This window comes from Rutidosis leptorrhynchoides, chromosome 9 (genome assembly GCF_046630445.1).
Source record: "Rutidosis leptorrhynchoides isolate AG116_Rl617_1_P2 chromosome 9, CSIRO_AGI_Rlap_v1, whole genome shotgun sequence".
Classification (NCBI taxonomy): Eukaryota; Viridiplantae; Streptophyta; class Magnoliopsida; order Asterales; family Asteraceae; genus Rutidosis; species Rutidosis leptorrhynchoides.
The window spans coordinates 157,743,666-157,768,855 of record NC_092341.1 but is presented as its reverse complement, the minus strand read 5'-3'; positions in this window follow the sequence as shown (position 1 = coordinate 157,768,855).

Here is a 25,190-nt window from a genome sequence, read left to right as displayed (position 1 = left end):
TTCACTTTGCTTTCTTTGCTTGGCTTGGTAACCGACCTTAACATTTAATGCGCATCAATCAAATCCCCAAAATAAACAGAACTTACAGTGTGTAATAATTTATAAACCTCGAAGTACTAAACACCACTCCCACTAGCTCTTCCGTCTAGTGAACATTTTGGGTGGGGGTGTTAAATCCGGTAGCTACCATTAGGATTCGCGTGAATTAGGGGCCATACCCGTTTCCTAATTCTTAGGTTACCAAGCTATAATAATCAGGGGAAATATTCACATCAATTAGTGGCAATTATAACATCCAACTAATTCAATAATAATCAACAGAACTTCTGTCTGTATAATAATTCATTCGAGGAATGTTTTGTTTGTGTCTATCTCGTCAAACATTTATAAAAGCATCTCATGTATTCTCAGTCCAAAAATATAGATTTCAAAGGCATTTAATAAAACAGTTATAAAAACAGCGCATGTATTCTCAGTCCTAAAAATGTAAAGAGTAATAGGGAATCAAATGAACTCACTATACGATATTTTGTAGTAAAAATATGCATACGACAGAACTGAATGATGCAGGGTTGGCCTCGGATTCACGAACCTATATCAAGTATGTATATTAACACATATAATAATATTCAAATAAATATATATTTTGATATTAGTAATATAGTTGTGATATTAAATTTAATATTAATAATTACTTTAATATATTTATTTTATATATATTCTATTAAATTATCATAATAATTGTGACGATCCGGAAATTTCTCATCAAATTTAAACTTAATCTTTATATGATTTCGACACGATAAGCTATGTCTGTATTATTGAGTCTTAAAAATTTTGAACTCTTTTATATATTAAAATACCCTCTGACTATTTCCGATGATTCACGAACCATTAATTGTAAATAGAAATGTATATATAAATAATTATATATGTAAATAATTATATATTATAAATTAACCTATTATGTGATTTAGTTATAATGAAAGATAACTTAAGATAATTTAAAATTGTTATTTTAGACTGTTAGTTAATTATAGAGAGTATATTAAAAATAATAAATAAATAAATAAATAAATAATTTGAACATAATTATCCGCGTTAACAAAGTATTAAATGTATACTTTGAGTTTATTTGTTTCGATTTATAATTAATATACTTATTATGTAATAAAATTAGATAAATAAAACATAATTATAGATATGGTAATTTGAAAATAAATGTTTATAAATTCTATACATAAATATTATTATATGTATATTGTAATATATGTAAAAGGTATAAATATTAATTATTCAAATGAGTGATATCATACAAAATATTATATATATATATATATATATATATATATATATATATATATATATATATATATATATATATATATATATATATATATATATATATATATTGTGTGTGATTACTAGTTAAAAAAATTGGTGTATATTAATATTATTATTACTTCATTGTTACTAACATTAATACTAATGCTAATATTAATGTCAGTATTACTAATATTACCATATAAGATATTTAGATATGAAATTTGATACGATTAAGGTGTTATAATTACTAAAGTTACTAATATCATTGTTAATGTCATTATTATAATAATTAGTAGAAAAATTATTATGATTATTACTATTACTAAAAATCATAAATCCTATTTAAAAATTTATCATTTTTACTTTCATCATTAGTCTTGGTATTATGATTCTATTTTAACAAATATTATTATCATTATTATTGTTAGTATTTTTACTATTATGAATAATCATATTAATATTGTTATTATTAATATAATTATTAATATTAAAAAAAATAATAATGTATATATAAAACATATTCTTACCCGTAATGGAGCAGATATAATTTTTTTTTCTTTTTCCTCTCATTTTCTTCTTTGAACCGTGAATTTCTTTCCTCAATCAACAACCCACAAATAATTGGATCAATTATTATTTCCGTACAAATTATTCGATTACAGTATACAGATATCATTTACCACAAATTGAACTCAACTGGAAATTTAAATAAAACAACCACAGTCTTCATTTTTTTTTTCTTAAAACCCATTTAGCCTTTAAATTGATTAAAAAAGAATTAACAAGAAGTAGAAACGCAGAAGTGTCCTAGATTATGTTGTGATTATTTCCTCAAATTCTCAGGTATCAATTCGACTCAACGAATTCGAATTTGAAGAGTCAAAACTCGAATTCAAATGTCAACAGAATTTTAATTTTTCAAATTCGAAATTTATAAGCTGTTTTAGGTTCAATTAAGAATTTAGAAACTTTCTAGGAATGATTTATGACACATTTCACGAAGAAATCATGGTCTAAAAGTGTTTGGATTTTAAAAGCACCATTTGAGTTCATCATCGTTTGAACAGAGGTTTTATATTTTTTATTAATTTTTTTATTTGTTAATGAAAACAGCTATCACCTATTGTTTCTGTTTTCGTTTATACCTTCTAATTCAACTAGCAATTCGTTGTTATAAGTTTAATTGGTTCTTGGCCAATTTGAATTTGACAAAGAAGAAGGAGAAAGGAAATAAATAATACGGGTTAAAAATAATTCGGTCGTGGTATTAATCAGAAAAGCAGAAGTAGACGGATGGTTCAGTGTGTTGTTGAGTGAACGGGAGGTTGCGGGTTCGAGCCCGGTCTTGGGCAATTCTTTTTAGAAAAAGGTACACACTATATTTTTATTTCAATTATTATTATTATTATTATTATTATTATTATTATTATTATTATTATTATTATTATTATTATTATTATTATTATTATTATTATTATTATTATTATTATTATTATTATTATTATCATTAATATTATTACTTATTATTATTATCATTTATTGTTATTAGTTAGTGTTATAGAAATATTATTATTATTACTATTAATAATATAATTAATATTAATATCATATGTATAGTTATTACTATCATTAAATATTAGTGTTATCATCATATTTACAAATGTTATTATCATTACTATAAGTGTTAGTATTAGTATTACAATTATTATTATTAACATGATTATCATTATCAATATGGTTATTATTATTATTATTATTATGGTTAAGCTAATTATTAGTAACACTATAAAAATGCAATTACATATTATTATCATTAAAATGTGTATTATTAATGTAACTATAAATATTATTATCATCATTAATATTAATTTTAAAATTTCTATTATTATTACCATTAATAGGATTATAAGTATTATTATTTATATTATCATGAATATTATTATTATGTATTTACGAAAATCATTACCATAACTATCATTAACAATAAAATTAGCATTTTTATAGTTATTATCATTAATATCGTTGATATTATCACTAATAGAATTATTAACATTATTACATAATTATTTTTCTTATAAATCTTAAGTATTATAATTATTATCATACTTAATATTATTTTAACATTATTATAATTACTATCTTCATTAACAAACAAATGATATATATATATATATATATATATATATATATATATATATATATATATATATATATATATATATAAATACATTTAATAAATATAACATAAATAAAATTAACATTTTTATATACAAAATGAATATATGAAACATATACATATTACTAATATGAATATGATATAACTAAGAAATTCACATATAAATAATTGTTTGATTGCAAATATGTGTATTAATATAAATACAAATGATATAGGTTCGTGAATTCGAGGCCAACCCTGCATTGTTCAATGTCGTCATGTGTATTTTTACTACAAAATATAGTATTGTGAGTTTCATTTGCTCCCTTTTACTCATTACATTTTTGGGCTGAGAATACATGCAATGTTTTAATAATTGTTTTACAATATTTATATGCGTGAGTTTCATTTGCCTTTTTACCCTTTATATTTATGGGCTGAGAATACATGCGAAATTTTTATAAATGTTTTACGAAATAGACACAAGTAATTAAAACTACATTATATGGGTGAATGATCGAAGCTGAATATGCCCCTTTTGCTTGGTAATCTAAGAATAAGTAAAATGATCTACTAATTGACGCGAATCCTAAAGATAGATCTATTGGGCCTAACGAACCCCATTCAAAGTACCGGATGCTTTAGTACTTCGAATTTGTTTTTATCATGTCCGAAGGATTTCCCGAAATGATAGGGGATATTCTTATATACATCTTGTTAATGTCGGTTACCAGGTGTTTAATCCATATGAATGATTTTTGTCTCTATGCATGGGACGTATATTTATGAGAAATGAAAATGAAAATCTTGTGGTCTATTAAAATTATGGAAATGATTATATATGATAAACTAATGAACTCACCAACCTTTTGGTTGACACTTGAAAGCATGTTTATTCTCAGGTACGAAAGAAATCTTCCGCTGTGCATTTGCTCATTTTAGAAATATTACTTGGAGTCATTCATGGCATATTTCAAAAGACGTTGCATTTGAGTCGTCTAGTTCATCAAGATTATTATTAAGTCAATTTATAGTTGGATATATTATGAAATGGTATGCATGCAGTCAACTTTCGTTGTAAAGAAAGATTGTCTTTTAAAATCAAATGCAATGTTTGTAAAATGTATCATATAGAGGTCAAGTACCTCGCGATGTAACCAAATATAATGTATTCGTCCAGATGGATTAGGACGGGTCCCTTCGATAATCTATTATATACTTTATTAAAATATTTTGAATAAGTATTTAGTATTAATATTTTTAAATACTCATAATTTTTAATATGATAACATTTTTAATAAATTCAAGTTATATCAAAACGTAAATGAACAAAAAGTATTTTATTAGTAAAAGTAGTATACTTATTAATTATTATATATACATCTATATATTTAAAGTTTGTATCTAATTTACAATATCTTTCTTTTTAGTTTAAGATCATAAAAATATAGTTATATTTTATGTACGAAATATATTTAAAACTAAAGTTATAGTTAGTAATAATAATAATAATAATAATAATAATAATAATAATAATAATAATAATAATAATAATAATAATAATAATAATAATAATAATAATAATAATAATAATGATAAAAATAATACTAACTTTAATCAAAGGATAAATTTAAAAATAGTGATACTTTTAGTAATAATGATTATAATAATAGTAATATTGATAATAATAATAACTATAATAATAATTTTTCTACTAATGATGATAATAATAATAATAATAATAATACTTATAATAATAATAACTATAATAATAGTTTTACTACTAATGATAATAATGATAATAATTTTAAAAATAATAATACTAATAATGATAATCATATTAATAATAAGGATATTACTAATAATGATATTGTTAGTAATAATAATACTAATAATGTTTAATAATAATATTAATAATAATAATCATAATAATAATAATAATAATAATAAAAATAATAATAAGTATACTACCTTACAGAATAGCTTTCTAAAAAGATGTCGCAGTCTGGGCTCGAACCCGAGACCCTTTGCTCAAACACCAACACTCTAGACCATTGATCCATCTATTTCTTTCAGAAATATATCATACCCGAAATTTATTTAACCCTCCTTTTCTCATTTCGGCCCAACAACACAAATTATATATGGCCCAGTCCATTTAAATAAATCAAGCCCAAAAACCAAAAGGTCTAACTGATGCAGTTTAAAAAAAACCTGACCTAAATACGAATGTGGAAAAGGATTTATACAGCCGCCAATCTTCATCATCATTTTCATTATAATACTTCGTATATCATTATCTTCATCACTGTGAAATCATAATCATCATCTATTATTCGTTACCTATCATCATCTATTTGTCACCATCATCATCATACGCCATCTATCAAGATCATGATATCATACATCATCGAGTCTTCGAAGTTACAGCAGCAAAATAGTAACGAGTAGCCACTAATTGACACCATAGCAGCAGCACCAGGAAACAACAGAAATCGAAATAGAAATTGATACATACAAGAAACGTGTATTTGTTTGGGGGATTACACGAAATGCGTATTCTATAACTGTATCATCATTACTGTTCCATTTTCTTCTTCACATTAGCTTGTTCACAGCAACAAGACAGTGTCGAGTAACAGAAATTGATGGTTTGTGGTGGTTGTAATTATTCATGAAACAGAAAAACCGAATGAGATGGTGTGTATGTAATGGGTTTGTTTGAAACAAAAACAGAAGTGATGGTTACTAAGGTTGTAAGAACAGAAAGACAGAAAGTGTGCTGCATCTGAAGTAATATAGTGGTGGTAGTAACATAGAAACAGAAAATAGAAAACAGAAAACGCAGAAGCACTGTAGCGGTGGTTGCCGGTCTGGTTTCAACATAATAGTGAGCATGAAAGTTTGATGATGATGATTCGAGGTGATGGCTGTTCGAATGAATTCTACTCGTTAAATAAGAATTAGAAAGAGAGATGGTTCTTTATGGTGTTCTTGTGGGTTGATAACATCTAACAGGAAAGAAAAAGAACCGGTGGTTTTCTTTGTTGGTTTATGGCGGTTTTTGATGATAATGTGGGTGCTTTAAGGTGATGGTTTTCGAGTAGTAGCAGCAAGATAGTGTTCTTGATAGTCTCATGGTGACTGTGGTGTTTACATGGTCGTTATTGATGAAACCGTAAACAGAAAACAAGTACCATCGAATGTTATAGCGATGGTGGTCGCTTGATGGGTTGTCGTGGTGAGTGTTTATCGAGCAGAAATATGTCACGACGGCAGTGGTGGTGATCGTTTAGAGTGACAGAGGTGAGGATGGTTGTAGTTGTGGGTGTTGTAGATGGTTTTAACTGAACCCAAGGTGATTCGTGATAGTGGTAGTCCGGTGGTTTGCAAGGTTGTGATGGCGATTGGGTGTGGTAACGGATGGTGATTAATTGAATGAAGAAGGTGGAATGGGTTTTAAATGGTGTGATATAGGGTGTTGGATGGCTTTAGTTTACACAGAGAACAAGAAAGAAGTGTTGTTTATATCTCTAATCTATATGCTAAATGTATATGTATTTATATATTGAGAAGTTAATTGAAGTGGAAACATAACAGAAAAAGTCGAGCAAGTGGGGGAGATGCTAAAAACAATGTCCACAATCATGTACAGTAATAATCAATTAAGCACAGTTGTCTAAATATGATAGCAGCCGCAGTTTTAACGTCTCATACCGATAGTTTATCATGGATGGCTATATCGTGTTAATTGCTAAACAGTTAACGTATAAAAGTGTTCCTAAAAATCCCAAAATTTTAAATTAAGACTATTTATTTATTTCAGTCATTTACTGTATAAAACCTGATAAAAAATGCTCGATAATTATTTATTTTCTGTTCCAATTACTATGTGCGGAGTACTAATATTTAAACTAAAAAGGTAAAAAAAATATTTTTAACAAGTCTAAAATTTTCGAAATCAATTTACAGTCCAACTTTTATCATAATCCTTCATATATATGTATTAGATCAATATGAACACTAACGAAATGTCAACCGCATATTACATTTGTTTACTATTAAGCTCGAAATCATTTAATTTTTAATATATTCTCTTTCTATATATAAACAGTTTTAAATAGCAAGTTTAACTACTAATATATATATTATATATTTTTAAACAATTAGATTTAATATAATTTTATATATTTACAACAAATATATATATATATATATATATATATATATATATATATATATATATATATATATATATATATATATATATATATATATATATATATATATATATATATATATATATATATATATAATAGTATATATATATATATATATATAATAATAATAGTTTTCATTACATCGCATATTATATATATATATATATATATATATATATATATATATATATATATATATATATATATATATATAATAGTATATATATATATATATATATATATATATATATATATATATATAATAATAATAGTTTTCATTACATCGCATATTATTTTACATATTTATTTCCAACAATTAAATCGTATATTATTTCAAATTATTATATATATATATATATATATATATATATATATATATATATATATATATATATATATATATTTACAAATAGTTGTTCGTGAATCATCGAAAATGGTCGAAGTCAAATGAATGCACAAAAATAATTCAAAAATTTTGAGACGCAACATAATGGACTTTGCTTATCATGTCAGAATTATGAAATCGTATCGTGAGTTTGGTTCAAAATTAGTCGAAATTTTCCGGGTCATGACACCTGCCTCTCTGTAGTCGGCCTGGCCACCTAGATACAAGTAATCTGTAAGAAATCGTATCAGTTAAGATATCCTATTTGGTTAGCGACCGAATTTCAAGAATAATTGTTTTTATTAGATTATCGATCATTTTAGTAAATTAATATTTTCTAAAAGTTATTTTTAAGTCTTTTTTTTTTAAACAGAAAAATCTAAAAAATGGAGGAATTCCTGAAGGGGAACCAATCACCTTAGGAACCGAAGGAATTCCTGAAATTAGTTCACACATGATTATACTAGTCAGTATGATCTGTAAATTTCAAGGATACCGAATGACGATCCAAACTTTCACTTAAACAAATTTATCAGTTTGGTTGATTCTTTTAAGAAGGAAGAAAATGAGAAAAACATTTTGAAACTTCATCATTTCCAATATTCACTTTCTACACACTCTTTAGCATGGTTTGATGAACTTAACCCGAATTCAATACATTCATGGGAGGATTTAGCCACCAAATTTCTAAACAAATTTTATCCACCCTCCCTACAAACCTGTTTAAGAAATGACATCACAAACGTTTCTCAAAAAGAAAACGAGTCATTGTGTCTAGCATGGAATAGAATAAAGACAATGCTTAAAAGATGTCCAAATCATTCGTTAAGTCAGGCAGACATAATCTGTACACTTTACAATGGTTTGACCAAGGATGATATGTCTCTCCTAGACATGGCCTCGCAAGGCAATTTCATGTCCCGAACAGCAGACGAAGCATGGAATCTCTTGGATACAATAGCTGCACAGCAAGAAGATTGGAGCAATGAAGCTGCTGAGAAGGATGACATCTTCGCTCATACAGTAAAAGTGCTGGAAACCAGGTTACAAGATCTCACCCTCACTCTTCAAAGTTTACAAATTCCTAGAAACTCTGATGCTACTAGAACCAATCTAAGGTATCCTTACCCTAGATGGGCACATAAACAGCAAAATAGCTCGGATCATAATATAATCTTCCCGTTACACAAACCTACTCTCCACTCCAAGGAATTTTAGTTGAATTTATGAAGAAGCAATACATGATAAACCTTCAAGTCATAGAATGTCAAAATAAGTTCGACACCTTGGTAAAGACTTTTGAAGAATTAATCACCAATTTTCAACTTACGCTTAAACGTTTAACCACTAAAGTTGATATAGAGTGTAGTGAGTTTGATGCCCTAGTAATCACTAGAGGAGGGAAAGAAACAACTGTCAATATACCCATACAAGATTTTTCCGATAAGGAACCTGTGCCAATTGACCTAGTTGTCAATCCACCGGAACCTATCTCTTCTAAGGCCCCGGAAATTATTCTGTGCGCCTGCATAACTTTCTCATGTAGGCTTAGGAAGGAAAAACAAGAAGCACAATTCGCTAAGTATTGAGATATTATTAAGAATTTGCATTTGAATGTATGACTAGTAGATGCTTTAGTAGAAATGCCAAATAAAGAAAGATTAAGAGAGATATTTAGTTTGCCCTTAAGTGAAGAATGCTCGTTAGTGTTACAACATGGAATTCCCTCTAAGTTAGGAGATACAGGAAGATTTACGGTACCTTGCTACCTGCAAGATGTCCAAATTAGCAATGCGTTAGCAGACTTAGGAGCCAGTGTAAACCTAATGCCCTATTCGTTATTCAAAAAGCTAGGATTAAATGACTTAAGGCCTACCAGAATGACTATCCAACTCACGGACAAATCATTTAAGATTCCTCGAGGAATAGCTGAAGATGTTCTAGTTAGAGTGGATAAGTTCGCGTTTCCCGTTGACTTCGTCATTATGGATATTGAGGAAGGCACGAAGGTCCCACTCATTCTTGGCAGATCATTCCTGAATACTGTCAAGGCCGTAATTGATGTGCACGAGAAATCATTGAAATTAAGGGTTGGAGGAAAAGAAATCACATTCAATGTTGATCATCTCATGAACCATCCTCGAGAAAAAGATGTGAATCTCTCTGATTCTTTTCAAGAACTCGTCAATGAATACCTGAAAGAAACCATGGCTATATGTAGTCAAGATCAAATTTCTAAGGATCTGTTTTTTACACCTCCTGAAAGAAATCTCAACAACTATTCAGCCATAAACCTTAGTCAACACAAATCTCCCCTCTCTGAAAGTAATTTTCTTGGCAAAACTATCTGAATAGCATCGCTAGGACAAGGCATTCCTTTACCTCTATTAAGGAGAAGACCGAATGAAGAAACGGATTTCATTCCGGTATATCAGGAACCCCAGTCAAAAGAGAACTGTGAAGAGATTCCAGAACCTACCTTCGAAACTAAAGAAGACGTTTCTGAAGAGGAAGCATTAAGAAGGACAATTTCCAAAAATCAAGAACAGATAGCATCAGTGACCGCTACTGAAGAATCAGAATTCCAGGAGAAGTATGACTCATTAGACCGAAAGGAGATATCTAGGATGAAGCCATCTATCGAGGAATCTCCGGAATTAGAATTAAAGAAGTTACACGACAATCTGGAGTATGAATTCTTAGAAGGAGAATTGCAACTCCCTGTAATCATCTCGAAAGACCTCACGCCACAAGAGAAGGCAAAATTGATTCAAGTTTTGAAATCACATAAGAAGGAAATTGCTTGGAAGATCTCCGATATAAAAGGAATCAGCCCCAACTATTGCACCTACAAGATTTTCATGGAAGATGATTTCAAACCTTCAGTTCAGAGGTAAAGAAGGGTCAACCCTATGATTCAAAAAGTAGTCAAGAAAGAAGTAATCAAACTTCTGGACGCCGATCTGATTTATCCCATCTCCGATTCGTCATGGTTTAGTCCTGTTCAAGTGGTATCCAAAAAGAGAGGGACAACCGTAATTCAAAATGAGAATAATGAGCTTATTCCAACTCGGGAAGTCACCGGTTGGAGGGTTTGCATAGATTATCGTAAACTGAATGATGCAACCTGAAAAGATCATTTTTCATTACCTTTCATCGATCAAATGTTGGAACGTCGATCAGGAAATGAATTTTATTGTTTCCTTGACGGTTTTTCCGGCTACTTTCAGATTCCCCTCAATCCAAAGGACTAAGAAAAGACAACCTTTACCTGTCCTTTGGGTTATACAATGTACCAGCTACATTCCAGCGATGCATGGTAGCAATATTCCACCACATGATTGAATGTTGTATGGAAGTCTTCATGGACGACTTCTCAGTCTTTGGTAGCACCTTTGATTCGTGCCTATCAAACCTTGACTAGATGCTCACCCAGTGTGAAGATTCAAATTTAGTTCTGAATTGGGAAAAATGTCACTTCATGGTTAAAGAAGTGATAGTTTTAGGACATAAGATTTTAAAAGTAGGAATAGAAGTTGATAAGGCTAAGATTGAGACCATTACTAAACTTCCAAAACCTACCACAGTAAAAGCGATAAGGAGTTTCCTTGGACACGCCGGTTTCTAATGCTTCATTAAGGATTTCTCAAAGGTCACATGACCTCTCACTCATCTCCTAGGAAAGGAAGTTTTGTTTGTCTTCGATGAAGAATGTAGAAAAGCATTCAACTATCTGAAGGAAAAGCTAACACATGCACCCATCATGATAGCTCCTAATTGGAGTTTACCATTTAAAATCATGTGTGATGCAAGTGACTTCGCAGTTAGATCTGTACTCGGAAAACAGACATATAAGCACTTTCATCTAATATATTACGCCAGCAAAACCTTAACCGGAGCTCAAGAGAATTACACTACCACAGAAAAGGAGCTGCTAGCGGTAGTATTCCTTCGACAAATTCCGTTCCTATCTCATCCTGTCAAAAACTACGGTTTATACAGATCATTCAGCCCTCAAATATCTATTCACTAAACTAAGACGCGAAACCAAGACTCCTACGATGGATCTTACTCCTTCAGGAATTCGATATTGAAATCAAAGATAAGAAAGGAGCAGAGAACGTCGTAGCAGATCATCTTATTCATTTGGAGAACCCAGCAATGGAACAACTTGCTGAACAAGATATCAGAGAAAAATTTCCAGAAGAACAGCTTATGAGTTTAGGACAAACTCACATAGGATCACAATTCACTGATACTCCTTGGTATGCTGACATGGCCAACTACCTAGTTGCCAGAGTAGTACAGAAGGGAATGAGCACCTCCCAAAGAAGGAAGTTCTTCAGGGATGCCAAGTACTACTACTGGGAAGACCCTTACCTGTTTAGAATTTGCCCTGATCAGATAATCAGGAGGTGCGTATATGAAAAACAAGCAGCAGGGATTCTTCACCAATGTCATCACGAACCAACTGGAGGCCATCATGGAGCAAAATTAACTGCAAGAAAAGTCTACGAATCGGGATTCTATTGGCCGTCTATATTCCGAGATGCGCAAGAGCTTGTAAAGCATTACGACGCATGCCAAAGGCAAGGTATTATCTCTATGAAGAATGAGATGCCTCGGACTATTATCCAAGCTTGGAGATCTTCGATATATGGGGATTACACTTCATGGGGCCATTCCCAAAGTCTAATGGGAAAGAATATGTCCTCGTAGTAGTAGATTACGTCTCTAGATGGGTCGAAGCTCAAGCATTTCCAACCAACGATGCCAAAGTCGTCACCAACTTCTTGAAGGGACTCTTCTGCCGATTTGGAGCTTCCCGCTCTATAATAAGTGATAGAGGCACACACTTCTGCAATACTCAATTTATGAAGGTGATGCAACAATACAGAGTTACCCACAAAATGTCCACTGCTTATCATTCGCAGACTAACGGACGAGCAGAGGTCACGAACAGAGCACTTAAAAGAATCCTAGAACGAACTGTCGGCCATCATGGAAATAAGTGGGCCAAGAAACTAGATGATGCTCTGTGGACATTCCGGACTGCTTACAAGAATCCCCTAGGGACTACACCCTACCGCATGATCTATGGAAAAACCTGTCACCTTCAGCTGGAACTTGAATATAAAGCTCTCTGGGCACTGAAGACCTGCAACCTCGATCCCTTAGTTACCTCAAAGCATCGACAGATGCAGATGAACGAACTCGCCGAATTAAGAGACCAAGCATACAAAACGTCATACATCTACAAGGAATGAACGAAGCTAATGCATGATGTAAAATTGATTCCTACAAAGTTCGCTCCTGGAGATAAGGTTATGCTCTTTAATTCTCGGTTCAAGAAGTTTGCCGAAAAATTTAGATCAAGATGGAGTGGCCCATACTAAGTTGTACATGCTTTTCCACACGGAGCCGTAGAATTGAAAGGACCTACTGGCAACTTCAAAGTCAACGGCCACCGGCTAAAAGCCTATCTAGAAGACCACTATAAGGAGGAGCACCTCTTCTCCTTTGATCCATTCTGAAGATCTGACAAAGAAAATTCGAGCTGTAACGACTTGATAAACAAAGCGCTCTTGGGAGGCACCCCTTGCTTATCCTTTTTATTTTCATTTATTTTTATTTCAATTATTTTTATTCTAAAAATATTATATCTGTATACTAACAACTAAGCACCATACTTGCTCTTAGTACTTACAATTTTGTTGAATGTGATCAGGCAAAAATGCCAAGTTCAGGAGCTTCCGTTTACATCCTAGTTCGTAGGAGGAGGACTCCTAGACTTTACTCATCCGGAAGAAGTGCTGACCAGAACAGTCCATCAACAGGGCAATTAGGCCCAAGGTGATTAATATTGGAGAGTGTTGAGGAGGATTTTAGCACAGCATCGCCAGCTTCTCCTGTTCGACGATCTAGACGTTTAGCCAGGAGACCTGCTAAGCACACACAGCTACTAGAGACACATGAGTCACATATGGTAATACACTATGGAGCCACTTTGAATGACCCTGATGTTACATGGGCATTACTTAGAGACCAGCAGAGGCTCTACTGAGCTCTTAGAGTATACCTTCAGCGCGAGGGGATGCTGCGCAGTACTCTGGGCCCGTCGTCATTTAGGCTAGCGTGCCGTGTTCAGCCGACACGACAAGCTACCCCCAGGTGTTCAGCTGCCATCCCAGCACATGCTACTCCTATTCCCATCACGCCACCTGCTCCAGTTACCGAACCAGTCCCAGTAACTGAGCTACCTGAGGGTTGTCACCTAGTCACGATTCCCATTTCAGTTGAGCCACCCACGTCCCAGGCATTTGAGATTACCAGGAATATACCTGACGAGGAGCCTTTCCCGAGCCTATCACACCTGGAGTTTTTGTCAGACCTTTGTCTGGATTCACTACTAGGCTCTGAGTTGGATATAGGGCAACCACTTGAGTACTTGCCGAGACTAGAGGATGATGATGATCTCTTTAGATACTTCGCAGCGCCGACTCAGCACATTGACCAAGATAGTACTCCATAGACTACTTTACTTTATTTTTAATTTTATCTTTTTAAAGCATTATACTAAAAAGTTATATATAGTGGAAACGTTGCCTTTCTCTTTTTTTTTCTTCATGCAGAAATCTTATCAAAAGAGACCGTAGGAACGCCCAGCACTAGGAAAGTAACACGACCATAGGGAAGTAATCCTTCCTCAAACCTATTTCGATTATTACGCACTAAAATCTCTAAGTGTGGGGTAACCCCCGCAACTAACTTGGAAATTTTAGAAGTCAATGTCCTTAATTTATAAAGTAATTAAAATATTCTTCTTCAGAGAACATTAGGGACAATGTTCTTCTAAGTGTGGGGTAATGGGTAAAGGTTTAAAGGATGAGTAACTGTAAAATGCCAAGTTTTGAAAAATTCTTTTGTCTGAAAAGTAATTAAGCAATGGATATCGGGTGATTTCGAAAAATTCTTACCTTGTTTTTGCCCAAAAGATCTAATAAAATTACTAGAAATCAGTTTTCGGAACATTTATTAGAACGGAACGATTAAGCTGAAACTTATGTTTTGTGTCAAAAGATTTCTTTTAAGAAAATATGTAAAAGGCTACACATGATCAAGCACGACCCCTACTCCCAAAAAGTGAGGAATCTTGAACCCAAAGTATCTGTATGACCCATCAAATCTACAATACTTTGTCATTTCAATTGATCAGCGTGCCGGTGTACGGTTCAAGTTAGAACTTGGTTCTGACATACATTTCAAGACCAATGGTTAGTAAGCGCCATACGTGGTGCAGGTGCGATACTCCTTCCGAAATCATTCTGAATAGAGAAAACAAAAAGCCATCCGTTTCCGTTTCCACTCCAAGCAATTTAAACCGACCAACTCACATAAAGAGTTGATGAATCAGAAATATTCACCCCAAATTCACTCCTAAAATACAACATTCACCTTCACTCCCCTTTCAATTTATCAAAAGATCCAGAGATTAATAAAGAGATAGATCGATCAAATTCGCTTCAAAAGCACTAGTTGAAAGATTCCGAAACCCTGATTGTTTTTGATGGGTTAAAGACCTATTTTCAGTGGATTATCACTTCCTTTCTGGGCACCAGGAACAAAAGACAAAAGTTATGAAGAAAGGGTATGCCGAAAAGAAAAAAAAATGTTGTTTGATGAAAGAGAAAAATCTCTATGAATAAAGGCAAAAAGAAACCCAAGAAGTTGCCCTGAAGAAGGATACCGGAAGAGCCAAAGAAAATTCTAGACAAAGTCTTAGCAAAATCCGCCTCTTACGAAGAAAACTTTTACGGATTCAACGCCACTCTCTATCCAAAAATGGATACTCTGAAGAATCAAAGTCTATCAATTCTCTCAATATTAAAAGATCTGGATACCTTTCATTTAACGCCTTAGAACGAGTAAAAATTTTTTTTTTTTTTTTATAATCAAGTCATTGCCCAGACAAGGCATATGCCGCGGCGCGGCCTGCTTTGTCGCGGCGCGACCTTAAACTGGAAAAATAACCCTTCTTAACCCAAGTTCTGTTACCAAAATGTGACTATTGTCGCGGCGCGGAGCCCTTTTCCGCGGCGCGACACAACACGTGTCCTGAATCTGATCTGTAACAATTTCTCAAAGCCACAAGTTTTACAATTTCAACAACCGAAATCCTTTGTATCATCAATATACATGAACCAGATTTAGTAAACCAGTTTCTAAACATCATTAAACATCACAAACATAAATTATACATCGAAGACATGTTTTCACATTTCAAATCATCATTTGGTCCCAAAGGTTAGACAAAAACATAAATGACACATTCAAAATACTTGGCGTTGATAAGCGGTAACCATAGAGCTTGATTACAAAAGAGACTTGCAATACCACTTACTCTAGTGCCAATGCTCCGCTAACACTTTAAACGGGTTCTTTCCCTTCCCGATGACCTTTAGTTCCTAAAACATGAAACAACACGGGGGTAAGCTTTTACACTTAGTGAGTTATAGGTAAGTAATTTAAAACATAAAACATTGGGCATAAGATCACAATACTTATCCTTCAACCTAACGGTTGCTTGCTTACTTTCGGATCCGATTCTTTCTTACCATAGACATGACTTACTAGGCCGACCCTAGTAATCATGCCTAAGCTAACCATAGGCATACTCATATGCCTAAGCTATCATAATCACATTTCATAGTCATATCATACATAGACACTTAATGTGTCTAAGCTAAAACATACCATAGACAAGATTACTAGCAATGTAATAACCTTGCCTAAGCTAAACACCAACCATAGATACAATTATTAGGCGAACCTAATATTTCTATCTAAGCTACACAACTAGTGCGCTTAGTCGTTACTCTCTTGCACGGATGCAATCCGAGAACACTAAGCCACTCTTGACCCGCCCATTTTACCCCCTATAAACTCACCTTGCTTAAACGAATTTCCTTGATCACTTGTAGCCTCTTTACCTTGATTAGCACCTATACATGAGCTAATCCCATTAATCATACAACTCAATTAAAAATCACAACTTTCATAAATTTTCACATCTTCATATACTTACACATTTACTTAACCCCCTAATTACAACAAACACACATATAGCCTTTGATCTCATCTTTTCTAAAACAACAACATTATCAATTCAACATCATTTCTTTAAACATTTAAACCTCTAGTTCATTTCTTATTGACATAACATGCAATTTCTTCAAATCCTTCTTTAAACATCAAAATGTGCATAATTCCATTTCCATTACAAGTAACCCTAAATCATCAACTATCCAAATTTCATAACTTATAACAACAACAACAATTTATACACAAACATTCTTCTTCAAAATTACTAGTTAGAACACATAAACTTTTCATTGAGGCATTTTAACAAACACTTGGTGTGCATGACTAGAAATTAAGCTAGAACATCACCAAAATCACCATATTCATACCATAAATCCATAATGTAAGTTCATACATGAATCTACTTCCAAAATCATTAACAAATTCATTCTAACTCATACAAATGTGCACAATTCAACAAATCAACAACTTCTAAGCATAAAGCTCATCATAAACACTCAATATTAGCAATACTTAGACATAAAACTCATACCTTGTCTTTTAGAGTTCAAGAACCCTAATTGTGCACAAAGAAGATGAAATTGGAAGATTAAAGCTTGCTAGGGTGATTGAGATGTCTTATATTTCACTAATTCAAGCTTGCATGGTTATAATTTTAACAATTGATGGATCCTCCTCTTCCCCTTGCCAATGTCGATATACACACACACACATATAAACTCTCTGTATATTTTTACAACTGATGAAATGAATTATCGGTATTAATTTTTCTTTTATTAAAATGACTTTGGCTTATTTACACTTTCTACCCTCCCCACCATATTTCTAATTAGGGAAGTCCTTAAATATAATATTACACCATTAGTCCTTCCTAACTTAACCAACAAACTTAACTCTTGCCTATTCTAAAATAAAATAACCTTTACCATTTAATTTCTTAGCAATAAAATTCACATAAAATAATACCTTAAATAATTGGGATGTTACAACTCTCCCCCTCTTGGATCGTTCGCGTCCTCGCGATCCATTCTTGATGCAACGACGGATAATACTTCATAAGCCATTCTTCGGGTTCCCATGTACATTCAGAACCTTTTCTAAATTGCCATAATACCTTCAATAATATTACCGACTTATTTCTCAAGTGTTTAACCTTTTGATCCAAAATCTTTATTGGCTTTTCCGCATATCTTAACTTATTATCGACCTCGATTTCATTCAAAGGAACATAAGTTGATTCATCCGCCAAACACTTTCTTAATTGTGACACATGAAACGTGTCATGTATATTACTCAATTCATTGGGTAAAGCCAAACGGTAGGCCACCTTCCCAACCTTTGCCACTATCTCGAATGGTCCCACGAACCTTGGACCCAATTTTCCCCTCTTTCTAAAACGGATGATGCCTTTCCATGGAGAAACTTTTAGCATCACTTTATCACCTACTTGGAATTCTATCGGTTTTCTCCTTTTATCCACATAGGACTTTTGTCGATCTTGTGCCGCCTTCATTCTTTCACGAATTTGATCAATCATCTCGGTGGTTTGTTGCACTATTTCCGTGCTTCCTAATTCTCGTTGACCTACTTCGCCCCAACAAATCGGGGTTCTACACCTCCTTCCATACAACATCTCATAAGGCGCCATTCCAATAGTGGAATGATAACTATTGTTGTACAAAAATTCAACTAAAGGTAAATGAGTATCCCAACTACCGCCAAAATCGATGACACATGCTCTTAACATATCTTCAAGAGTTTGTATAGTTCGCTCACTTTGGCCATCCGTTTGCTGGTGAAACGCGGTACTCACATGTAACTTAGTACCCATTTCCTCTTGAAACTTCCTCCAATATCGTGATGTAAATCGGGTGTCTCGATCCGAAACAATGGAAACCGGCACTCCATGCCTTGCAACAACTTCTTTCATATACAACTTAGACATTGCTTCCGATGATGAAGCTTCTCTTATTGCCAAAAATAATGCACTTTTAGTCAATCTATCAACAATAACCCAAATTGCATCGTGTTGTCTAGGGGTCTTAGGCAACTTAGTCACTAAATCCATTGTAATATGCTCCCATTTCCAAACCGGTACCTCTAAAGGTTGCATCTTACCATAAGGCATTTGATGATCGGCTTTCACTTGAAGACAAGTAAGACACTTGTGCACATACTTAACTATATCCCTCTTCATTCCCGGCCACCAATAGTCTTTCCTTAAATCTCTATACATTTTCGTAGCACCGGGGTGAATCGAATATTTAGATTTGTGAGCTAAGTCAAGGAGCTCACTTCTAACACCACTTTGCAAAGGTACCCAAATTCTCCCATATCTAAGTCTTAATCCACGAGAATCTACCACAAAATCATCAACTTGCCCCTTGATCCTTTCTTTTCTCACGTTTTCGGGCGATAATGCTTCACCTTGTGCAACACGAATATCATCAAATATTTGAGGTGATATTACCATGGCCAAACTCGTTATCTTAATCGGTTGATGACTCGACTTCCTACTAAGAGCATCCGCTACCACGTTCGCTTTTCCGGGGTGATATAAGATCTCACAATCATAATCTTTCACCAAATCGAGACCTCTCCTTTGCCTATCATTCAGATCCCTTTGATCAAATAAATATTTTAAGTTCTTATGATCGGTATAAATGGAAAACTTAACACCATAAAGATAATGACGCCAAATCTTTAAAGCAAAAACTACGGCCGTCAATTCTAAATCATGCGTAGGATAACGTTTCTCGTGTTCCTTCAATTGTCGGGAAGTATAAGCTATGACCTTCCCATTTTGCATCAATACACACCCTAAGCCTTTCTTAGAAGCATCACAATAAACCGTCATGTTCTCATTCCCTTCCGGTAAAACCAATATGGGCGCTTGAACAAGCTTCTCCTTAAGGAGTTGAAACGCTTGTTCTTGCTTTTCTTCCCATTTCCATGGCACACTTTTACGAGTCAACTTGGTGAGTGGGGTGGCTATTCTAGAAAAATCTTGTATAAACCGTCGATAATACCCCGCTAAGCCTAGAAAACTCCTAACCTCGGTAGGATTCGTAGGTGGTTCCCATCTCATAATTGCTTCTATCTTTACCGGATCAACACAAATACCCTTCTTATTAATGACATGACCCAAAAATTGAACTTCACGAAGCCAAAACTCGCATTTAGAGAACTTAGCAAACAACCTTTCTCTTCTTAAAGTCTCTAATACTTGTCTTAAATGCACCGCATGTTCCTCTTCATTCTTAGAATATACCAAAATGTCATCAATGAATACAATTACAAATCTATCAAGCATCGGTCGACAAACTCTATTCATCAAATCCATAAACGCGGCCGGAGCATTTGTTAACCCAAACGGTATAACCACAAACTCATAATGACCATACCTCGTTCGAAAAGCCGTTTTAGGAACATCTTCTTCCCTCACTTTCAATTGATGGTAACCCGACCTTAAATCTATCTTTGAAAAGAAACTTGCACCTTGTAGTTGATCAAACAAATCGTCTATCCTCGGCAACGGATACTTATTCTTAATAGTGACCTTATTCAATTCTCTATAATCAATGCACATTCTCATAGTTCCATCCTTCTTTTTCACAAATAAAACCGGAGCTCCCCATGGTGAACTACTGGGACGTATAAAACCTTTATCTATCAAATCTTGTAATTGAGTCATCATTTCTCTCATCTCCGACGGGGCTAATCGATAGGGAGCTTTGGCAATTGGCATGGCCCCGGGTATCAAATCTATTCTAAACTCTACCTCTCGTTCGGGAGGTACACCGGGCAATTCACTTGGAAACACATCCGGAAACTCGTTAACTATCGGTACATCATCTAATTCAACAATTTTTTTCGAATTATCAACAACATGTGCCAAAAACGCACAACATCCATGAGACAAAAATCTTTTAGCCCTAGCATACGTGCATATAGGAATAGCACGCCTAGCTCGCTCCCCATAAATCCATATAACTTTCCCACTTGGCGATTGAACTAACACAATTTTCTTACGACACAAAATTATCCCTTCATTGTCATCTAACCAATCCATACCCACAATTACTTGAAATTCCCCCATATGCATGGGTATTAAATCAATGACAAACTTTTCATCATCCAAAACAATTTCACACCCCTTAATGATACTATATACCATCACGGTTTTATTATCCGCTATTTCAACCTCTAATGGGTGTTCTAACATACTTGGGGTCATATTAAAATGCTTACAAAAAGAATACAATACAAACGACCGCGTAGCACCGGAATCAAACAAAACATGCGCAGGTAAAGAGTTTACAATAAAGGTACCTGACACCACATTTTGGGACTCCTTCGCTTCGAGTGCGGTAATCTGATGAGCTCGGGCCCTTGGTCAACTATCACTAGTCTTCGGTTCCGTCTTAACCTCTTTCTTAACGCTACCACTAGCTAAATCCTTCTTGTATTCCGGACATTCGACTTGAAAGTGACCTTTCTCAAAACAATAATAACATTGCTTACCTTTCTTAGGACATTCAACGGCCCTATGACCCGGCTTCCCGCAAGAGTAACAATCAGTGGTACCCGCTTTACATTCACCCGTATGATTCTTACCACACCTAGTGCACGACTTGGCTTCTTTCCCACCGCTCTTACCCGACACAAAACTCCCTTTTGACTTGTGCGGGGATTCGGAACCAAACTTACCCTTCTTTGGACTAACATTATGCATCGCCTTAGAGTCTTGATCTAACTTTCGCTTAAACGCCGCCTTCTTCCTAAGTTCATGCTCTCTAACAAGTGCTCTATTCATCATTTCGGCTAAGGTCTTATAAGTGCTCTTGTCGATAAATTCACTTATCTCGGGATTCAACTTTTCATGATAATGATCCATCATCAACTTGGGACTTGACACAAAGTCCGGACAAAAACGAGACTTATCATTGAACTCGGCATTAAACTCGGTCACCGATTTACTTCCATGCTCTATATTCATAAACTCGGATTTCAACCTACTAACCTCGGCGGGTGGAGCAAATTGGGTCATAAACATTTCATGGAACTTGTCCCATGAGAAACTTGTAGCCACGTCTCGCCCATGAGACTTAACTATGAAATTCCACCACTCATAACCACTACCCTTCATTTGATGAGCCGCATAAATTACCTTTAAATGCTCGGGGCATTCACACAACATAAAAGTTTCTTCAATCTCATCGATCCATCTTTGACTAACAATTGGGTCAACCTTACCATGAAACTCCGGGGGATGGCAATTTGCAAAGTTCTTATATTCAAATCGATCATCCTTCCTTCTTGGGGCTTCTACCTCTTCTTGTCTTACCCCACTTCCCCCTTCGCCTCTTAAAGTAGGGTTATTAGCAATAAGAGTCTTTAACTTCTCGTTAATTGATCGTTTATCATTGTCTTGATCTTTTCTAACAAGGTTGGGGTATAACGTATCAAGGCTTGCCCTATTTGCCCCGAAATGTCATTTGGCATGTTAACTTCTTCGGGTTCATTTTGAGAGTCTTCAATAGACTCCATGGATGGGGTGTGGACGTACTCGTCGTCCTCCTCATTACCTCTATTCGGTGATACAATAGCCATTCTGAAAATTACATTCAACTCGTTAGTTCAAATACCTACATCATCATCATAACCAAACAAATCGAAAGAATTCCTAACTCGATTCACCATGACCATAGTAGACGTTCATGTGTACTAAAATGAAGTAATAACAATGGCCTGTTGTTATTACACCATTCCATTACACATTTAATCTACTAAGACATCATGGCTAACGAGTATCAAACTCCTTACATAAACCAATCATAATCTCAATCATTAAACTACAAGTCTCGTCAACGACTCTACCCTATGGAGCATGGCACAACTATTCGACCTTAACACTTATGCAAGTCCTAAACCGCTTATCATTTCATAACAATGGTTTAAGCCTAGATAATCCCTATCGTGGGTTATCCAAGTCCCTTAAACCACAGCTCTGATACCAACTTTTAACGCCTTAGAACGAGTAAAATTTTTATTTTTTTTTTAAAATCAAGTCATTGCCCAGACAAGGCATATGCCGCGGCGCGGCCTGCTTTGTCGCGGCGCGACCTTAAACTGGAAAAATAACCCTTCTTAACCCAAGTTCTGTTACCAAAATGTGACTATTGTCGCGGCGCGGAGCCCTTTTCCGCGGCGCGACACAACACGTGTCCTGAATCTGATCTGTAACAATTTCTCAAAGCCACAAGTTTTACAATTTCAACAACCGAAATCCTTTGTATCATCAATATACATGAACCAGATTTAGTAAACCAGTTTCTAAACATCATTAAACATCACAAACATCAATTATACATCGAAGACATGTTTTCACATTTCAAATCATCATTTGGTCCCAAAGGTTAGACAAAAACATAAATGACACATTCAAAATACTTGGCGTTGATAAGCGGTAACCATAGAGCTTGATTACAAAAGAGACTTGCAATACCACTTACTCTAGTGCCAATGCTCCGCTAACACTTCAAACGGGTTCTTTCCCTTCCCGATGACCTTTAGTTCCTAAAACATGAAACAACACGGGGGTAAGCTTTTACACTTAGTGAGTTATAGGTAAGTAATTTAAAACATAAAACATTGGGCATAAGATCACAATACTTATCCTTCAACCTAACGGTTGCTTGCTTACTTTCGGATCCGATTCTTTCTTACCATAGACATGACTTACTAGGCCGACCCTAGTAATCATGCCTAAGCTAACCATAGGCATACTCATATGCCTAAGCTATCATAATCACATTTCATAGTCATATCATACATAGACACTTAATGTGTCTAAGCTAAAACATACCATAGACAAGATTACTAGCAATGTAATAACCTTGCCTAAGCTAAACACCAACCATAGATACAATTATTAGGCGAACCTAATATTTCTATCTAAGCTACACAACTAGTGCGCTTAGTCGTTACTCTCTTGCACGGATGCAATCCGAGAACACTAAGCCACTCTTGACCCGCCCATTTTACTCCCTATAAACTCACCTTGCTTAAACGAATTTCCTTGATCACTTGTAGCCTCTTTACCTTGATTAGCACCTATACATGAGCTAATCCCATTAATCATACAACTCAATTAAAAATCACAACTTTCATAAATTTTCACATCTTCATATACTTACACATTTACTTAACCCCCTAATTACAACAAACACACATATAGCCTTTGATCTCATCTTTTCTAAAACAACAACATTATCAATTCAACATCATTTCTTTAAACATTTAAACCTCTAGTTCATTTCTTATTGACATAACATGCAATTTCTTCAAATCCTTCTTTAAACATCAAAATGTGCATAATTCCATTTCCATTACAAGTAACCCTAAATCATCAACTATCCAAATTTCATAACTTATAACAACAACAACAATTTATACACAAACATTCTTCTTCAAAATTACTAGTTAGAACACATAAACTTTTCATTGAGGCATTTTAACAAACACTTGGTGTGCATGGCTAGAAATTAAGCTAGAACATCACCAAAATCACCATATTCATACCATAAATCCATAATGCAAGTTCATACATGAATCTACTTCCAAAATCATTAACAAATTCATTCTAACTCATACAAATGTGCACAATTCAACAAATCAACAACTTCTAAGCATAAAGCTCATCATAAACACTCAATATTAGCAATACTTAGACATAAAACTCATACCTTGTCTTTTAGAGTTCAAGAACCCTAATTGTGCACAAAGAAGATGAAATTGGAAGATTAAAGCTTGCTAGGGTGATTGAGATGTCTTATATTTCACTAATTCAAGCTTGCATGGTTATAACTTTAACAATTGATGGATCCTCCTCTTCCCCTTGCCAATGTCGATATACACACACACACATATAAACTCTCTGTATATTTTTACAACTGATGAAATGAATTATCGGTATTAATTTTTCTTTTATTAAAATGAC